Source organism: Chelonoidis abingdonii, chromosome 5 (genome assembly GCF_003597395.2).
Source record: "Chelonoidis abingdonii isolate Lonesome George chromosome 5, CheloAbing_2.0, whole genome shotgun sequence".
Lineage (NCBI taxonomy): Eukaryota > Metazoa > Chordata > Testudines > Testudinidae > Chelonoidis > Chelonoidis abingdonii.
Window position 1 is genome coordinate 16669183 of NC_133773.1, and position 7392 is coordinate 16676574.

Below are 7392 nucleotides of genomic sequence, written 5' to 3' on the forward strand. Positions count from 1 at the left end.
TTGCTTTGGCATCATGCACCTTTTGGAATGTGAAATATTTAACTTACTAGTCTAATTCCTTCATCATTATGAGCAAGGTCTGCTTTTTGCTAGTGCGTTGGACTTTTCCCTTGTTTTTCATTTCTTATCACTGTTTAAAAACTATTTTCTGTGTGGTGCTAGGGGAACTGAACATGCCTTTCTCTGTTGGTTTCCTTGTGGGTATTTTTTGTTTGCTTTATGCTGAGTTTTGGCTTGTTTCCACCTCAATTTCCCTAATACTCCCAACCCAACTCCCCAGGTCCCTTGAACACCTTGAACACCTCACCATGAAGTTGTCACCTGCTAGTTAGAATAAATTAGGAACAGCAACCGGTTCCTGACTAAATGACTTCCTTGCTAATGCTGGCGAAATGACCCCAAATTGGCTGGAACTACTTGCATGAGTAAATGCTCACTCAGATGAGAGAGGCTTCCACAACGTGTCCTAAACTATCTTCTTGTCCCCCCTGCTGAGCTCCAGGCAGTACTGGGGAATTTTTAGTTCTGAGGGCTGGTTCCTTGTTGGAAAAGATATTAGTAACAAAGACTCAGTATTTTCCTTTATTCACACTGGATATCTCTTTCCCTCATTCTAGTTTTATACTGATGTAATTCTATTGATTTTAATAGTTAAACAGAGTCCTTATTTACACTGCTATAAAAAGAAGCCAGTGGTTTGTGCATTAAGATCTCTTGCACCTCATAGCAATGAACTAGGTACAGATGCAGTTGTATGCAATAACCTTCAGCTGTAAGCACTACCAACAATTCATATAGAAGAGTTACAGTGGGTCAGACCATAAAAACATGGAAGTAATCATGGGGGGAGGGAGGGAAACCCCCGTACAGCAGCACTAGTGAGACTACAATGCGTGGTTTCATGCCTATAGAAATGTGATACTGTGGTTAAGTACAACTACAGAAGGTAGAGAAGGGCCTGTTATCTTGAACAAGTTCTTTCTGGGAGGTCTGACAACAACAAGGACAAATGAACTGAGATTTCACTTTATTTCATTAGGCCTGGAGATGTTCAAAAAACGCTTCAAGTTTCAAACAGTGTCAGTCAAAGTGAAAGTTTGTGAAAAATTCCTCCTGTTTTTTGAAAATGTTAAGTTTCAGAAATCTGTCATAGAAAGGACACATTTTTCAGAAGCTTTTTGCAAAATATTTCCCCACTTTTCAGCTACCTCTAGTTATGCCTAGTTTACTTGTGTCTGACAAGAACCTGACAGACCTAAGGGTTGCTGGTGTATCTTTGCCCTCTACACAACATTATGAATGAGGAAACCACACAGACACAGTTGGTTTCAAAATATAAATATACACACACACAAGTACAAAGCCAGTTACATATATACAGCTGCTCTGTTAGCTTCTTCAAAAGAAGACAGAAGGCCCACTGGAAAGTTCCTGGGCTGTCTCACCAGTCCAGAAAGGAGCAACATATGCCACATCCAAGTGTATTTCAGCCTTTGCCTCAGGGCCCAATTTATTATTCAAACACAGCTCATAAAGTAACCCAAAACAGAACATTATCCCTGACCAAAGCAGGCTGTAATCCCCAGAAGCCTTTCCCCTTTCTTCCATCAGCTCCCTCCAGAGCCTTACCCTAACACAAGAACTTCTGCTAGGAACTTTCTGCATCCCGAGATTCTGTAGCACAAGTGAACTTTTCCTGGTCTTGATAAGGACCAAGTGCTCTTCAGGCTATTGCCTGTCCCACTAGCCACACAGCATCAACTGGGAGGCAACTGATGCATCACGGGTGGGGCTGTGCCCATCTCCCCTTAAAAGGGACAGTCACCTGTCACAGTTCCCAAACCATTTAAAAGGGTCCTACCCAATTCTTATGCATTACAGTTGCAATAAAATAGGAGTCCCAGTTTTCCCCACTGGCAGAAACTATCATTGTTGGTTGGCCATAAGAAAAATACGTTTGTCCAGCACGAGAGACAGAGTTCAATCATTCATTCTGGACACATAAGGGCAGAGAAGCATAACCATAGGACTAAGGATATGCTGTTTTGGCTTAGTACCATCACAGCCAAATGACACATACTAAAATCCTGTTCCGTACAGATAGCCAATGAAGGAATGTTTAGACATAAACACAGACATTGGCTTAAATTGCAGGGAATTAGTTCTAATCCTATTGATTCTGATTATGCTTTAAGGAAATCCAGTTTCAGGCCACACAACTTTGTTCAGCAGGAAGCCTTTCCGGTTTGGAGTTAAATAGCAAAGTTCTTAAATATTTAGTTAGAGCAAAATCTCAAGTAAACCTGATAAATTCTGGTTAATGTGAGTTTCGCTCTCTGGTTGAATTTTTTTCTTAGGTACAGCTGCTGCCTACAAGTTATACCCATACAAGTAAACAGCACACAACATGGTGCTAAATAATTACAGCAGCTGAGTAATACATCTAACGTCCATACACAGACCGCTCCTAATTTTGCAAAAATGGTGTCAATGCCAAATCTTCTTTCAAAGAGGTGGATTATCTCTGGATGCACCTCAATTGTTTCTCTATAAATGACCAAAATGCAAAAATAAGATTTTAGAGGCGGGATTCCAGATTCTGATAGGAATTTTGCAGCTCTGGACCACTTCTTGAAAAGACCTTTCAGGGCCTTGGGTTCCCCACAGTGATTGTTCCCTAGAATATATTCTCAAGGGCTTTGCAAGCGTGATAGTTTTAAATGAATCAAGTGATGAGACAGTTTTTCTTGGATGGCTAGTCCCATATTGACTGAGTTCACTGTGCAGAATTTTTCATCATAGTAAACACATCATTTTCTTTTCTTGATTTCCTTCCATTACTCCTAGTTATAATGAGTGTTCTTTAACCACTCTTACAACACAGTCCCTTTGTTCCACAATTAGATTAACATGAAGACATACAGTTCAAATAAATAATGTAGATGTCCCCATGACGGGTTCCCCACAGGGTGCCACCTGGAACTGGGGTATCACTGAGCCCCCTGACCCACCAGCCTGGGCTCCCTCTCATACTGTACTGCTGTGACAAGTTGCAAAGCCCTCCATCCAGCCCTTCCCCCAGTTCAGTCTTTGTATCTCAGAGTCTTCTTGTGTGGGGAGTGAAGAACCAGAGATGATGTCACTCTCTGCCTTATACAGCTTTTGCACATGGCAGGAACCCTTTGTTCCAAAGCTTGGTTCCCAGATCAGCCTGTGGAAAACTACTGACATCCCAAGATGGAGTCCAGCATCATGTGGCCTGGTCACATGTTCTTGTAGAGTCACAGCAGCCATCACTCACAGGCTGTCGGTAGTGTTCTCAGGAAGGCTCCCAGGTGGAAGATAAACGTCTCTTAAGGTCTATTGTTTTCCCTAATGGCTCATTGCCCTGAATAGGCCCTTCTCAACCAGCTATCTAGACTGATTGTCTAGTGGGTGTTACCTAAATGTAACTACATTTGAAATACAGATACATAGTCAATATTCATTATTTCAGATTCAAAAATGATACATGCATACAAATAAGATAATCATATTCAGAAAATCATAACTTTTCCAATGACACCCCGCACAATGTATCTTGCATAAAATGCATCATAATTATGCTATAATCATAATATCACTATGAAAAATATGGGGTACAGTGTTACAGCCCCCAAAATAGGCAAAATCTGTTTAAATAACTTCTTTTTAAAACTTCTTTTTAAAATTAATTGCTGTGGAGAAGGGATTAAAGTAATGGGGGGGGGACACACAGATTATGAAAAATCTTTAAAAATGAGAACTTGCACTAGTTACAGAATGAACAGCATATTGTATGTGCTGTGTTAGAGGTATGTTATGAATAACAAAAGCACTGAAGCATTTACATATTTGTTTTCAGAAATTCTGGCAGTTGGATTTCACCATTCTGTGCCTCTTTGCCAGAATCACTAAACAGTGATACATATGGCTTCTGAAGTACCATATGCCATAGAAAATGTTAGCTGATGCCTATACGGCTGCAACATACTATAGTCTTTATTTAGATTTTTGCAGTTTTGAACAAAGAATATCAGATCATACAAAACATTGTGCAAGCAATATGTAGCAAAGTAATACACTGCATTCAAATAAAGCAAATTAAAAAGAATAAAATTATAGTTTTATGAATTAGGATGCATTCACACCAATTATTATATCAAACAGCAAAACTATTTTTTTTCTGGATGACCAAGAGTTGGGTGGGGATGTCATCTTGCACTTAGAACAAGAGGTTAGGACAAAGGACTCCATGGATGTACTATTCACAACTCTGCTTTGGACTCAAGCTACAATTGAGAAAAATATCTCTTTCAGGAAATCACTTAAGCTTAACTTAAAGATGGGCTTAAGTTCCACACAGGCCAATAGGAGTTAAGCACATGCTTAAGTATTTTTGTGAATTGAGACCTCACTCTAGGAGATCTGAACTCCTAGAATTCCTGAATTGCTATATCTCTCAACTCCCTCAATCCCTCAATTTACCTACCCTAAAAACTAGTATAATAATATTCATTTTACAGAAATGTTATAAGATTTCATTAGCGTACACAAAGTGCTTTGAGATCTTCAGATGAAAGTTTGTGTTTAAATGCCAAGAATGATCATTAAGATCTATACTATACAACATTTACAAAATGGATTTAAATCAAGCTTGACCTATTTTGCGAAACACAGTCCAAGTTAGTTAAATCCCTATAAAATGTTTTAAATGAAAGCTGAAGTTTCAAAATAGTTCACAGATTTAGGCCCCAATCCTGCAAAGAGTTATATACATCAGGATCTTTATGTGCATGGATGGCCTCTGAGCTCAATGGGCCAACTCAGGTGCATAACATCACTCACATCTGTAAGTGTCTGTAGGATCAGAGCTCAAGAAATCTATTTCTTCATTGGTACATGTGTCTCCCATTAATAATAATGGAAATTGTATCAGATATTCTGTAGGCACAGAGTCCAATAGGGAGATCCACCCCAATTCAGTAAGGTACTTTAAGGATGTGAGTACCCTCATTGACTTGAGTCAAGTAGTTCTTTTGGTTTTGAATCATTAAATTTGATGGGAGTGCTCACTTGCTTGGGCATGGACTTAAGTACCTTGCTGAATCAGGTTCAAAGCAAATAAAAACATTGCATCCGTTCAAATTATGCACTAAAGAACCATGCCTTCTCACTGAAGAATCTCATATTTCTTTGTTGCCTTTTCCCTTCAATTTTTCTCCAGTCACATCCTCCCAAGCCTATTTTCATTATCTCCACAAGTGGTGCCCATTCTTAAGCAAAGTGAGTTCAAAGGAAGACTGCCCCGGACTATTACAAAAATAGTCTTTAATTTAATCATTTTTTAAAAAATAGAAAAATGGAAAACTAGACAGTGATAAATTACCTAGAAATGGGCAAGAGCAATTTCTCTGCTGTAAGGGCCAGGTCCAAACAATCCAAGTCAACTAAAATCTTTCCTCTGACTTCAGAAGGCTTTGGATCAGGCCCTATGAGAGAAAAGAATAATTAGCATTGCTACAAGGCTGTTATCAGACATGCTCCTGCTCTTATTGAAGTCATTGGCAAAACTCCCTTTGACTTCAACACATCAGATTTGCACCGTAATGGAAAAATATCCTATGACGGCAAAAAAAGTCTTTACAGTTATATAGATCCTTAAAAACTCTGGCCAAAACACACAGGTTTATGCTTAAGGGTCATGGTAGCCTTTTAAAAATGGAAGATGATAATAAGAGTAATTAATAATACCATTCTGACTGTCGTTGCTCTTGGGCTCACTACTGCTTATGATAAAGGAGTACTCAGCACTTTTTAAAATCAAGCCACCTATATTTAGGAGTCTAACTATGGATCAGAGTACCTCAGTTTAGGCACGGACATTGAAAATGTTCATAAATTTTTTTCCCCAAATTGTCTTTATACAAAAATCCCAATAGGAGTTTTAGGTTCAGGTTGCAAAATCAATCCCAAAGAGGAATCAGGTAATTATTGGCAAAATTCACCTCTTAGATCCTAATAAGAAGTTCTCAGCTTAGTATGCTGCTCTCATTACAAGCACAGAGTTCCATTTATAAAATAATTTCCATCAACAAATGTCTATGGGAGCTCCACACACATACAGAGCGCGGAACACCAAAGCTATATACTATTATGAGCATCTGAGAAGAGATTGTTGCCCTTAGGAAGAGGAGAGTAATAAGCTGATTTTCATCACTGATTATCTTATAGGGAGGAATGAATCTTCTGTCCAAAGAATATCACCCTATTTTCTTTCCCAAGTCTTCTGATTTATCCATCTTTCTTCTCCAACCCTGCATACTCGGGGTTCTTTAAATCCAAAGCTCTTGGTAACTTTTGCTCTGTGAGAGGAGGTGTCAGGAAATAAATCAGGGGAGACATGGCTGTCTAACCGATAGATGGCTGGCACAAACAGAACAACACAAGAGTGCTTTCACTTAAAGCTAAACTTTACTAGTCTCACACACTTACACACGTCTGCAACAAGATTAGGCTCCTAAGTTTGCAAACCAACCCTTGATAATTACCAAAGCCGAGTGTGGCTTTTGAGTGACACAGCGGCAGACTTCCAGTGGACAAATGTTCCATCTGATGGTGGGGACTGCAAGATGTATCCAGAGGGAGAGTCCAAAAGAGTCCCCAAATGAGTCCAACTATCTCAAGCTTTTTCCCCTTATTTATACATTAGTAACGAATGACATGTCCCTTAAAGAAACCTTGTTAAGGAAGCAATTTCAATCATCGAGCAAGAGGTTCCTTCTGATTATTGATTAACCAGGTGTGGTTTTTTCCAGAGTCTAAAGCCTTGAGACCCCAATAGATATTCCTGAGGGTACATCCTGCTCTTTTAAAATGCATGTATCAGCAACTTCAACACAATTCTTATCAGGAAGGACACGGGGTCAAGCTGCCCTTGCTGTGGCACCCCAAGCCCCCTCCCCTCTTGCCTTGGTCAAGCTGAGATTGCTGAAGGCCAATTTACAGCTTGCTGACTAGGCCGCCTTTAACAATAAGCCATAGTGGTTTCAAGCACTTTACTGGTTTGCCAACATCTCCCCGTACACATACTTGCTTAACTTTAAGCACAAAAATAGGTCCATTGAAGCCAATAGTACATCTCACATATTAACGTTAAGTATGTACATAAGGGTTTATCATTTTGGGGTTATAACAATAAGGGTGTGTCTACTGTGACAGAGCCAGGCCAGTGGGGTGCAGGAGTCTGGTAGAGGGCAAATATACTGGTCACTGGGTGAGTAGTTTTCTGTTCCCTGAGTGACCAGAGCAGGGTCTGCAGTAGAGTAGTCAGGAACTTGCTAGAACCAATTAAGGCAGACAGGCTGATTAGAA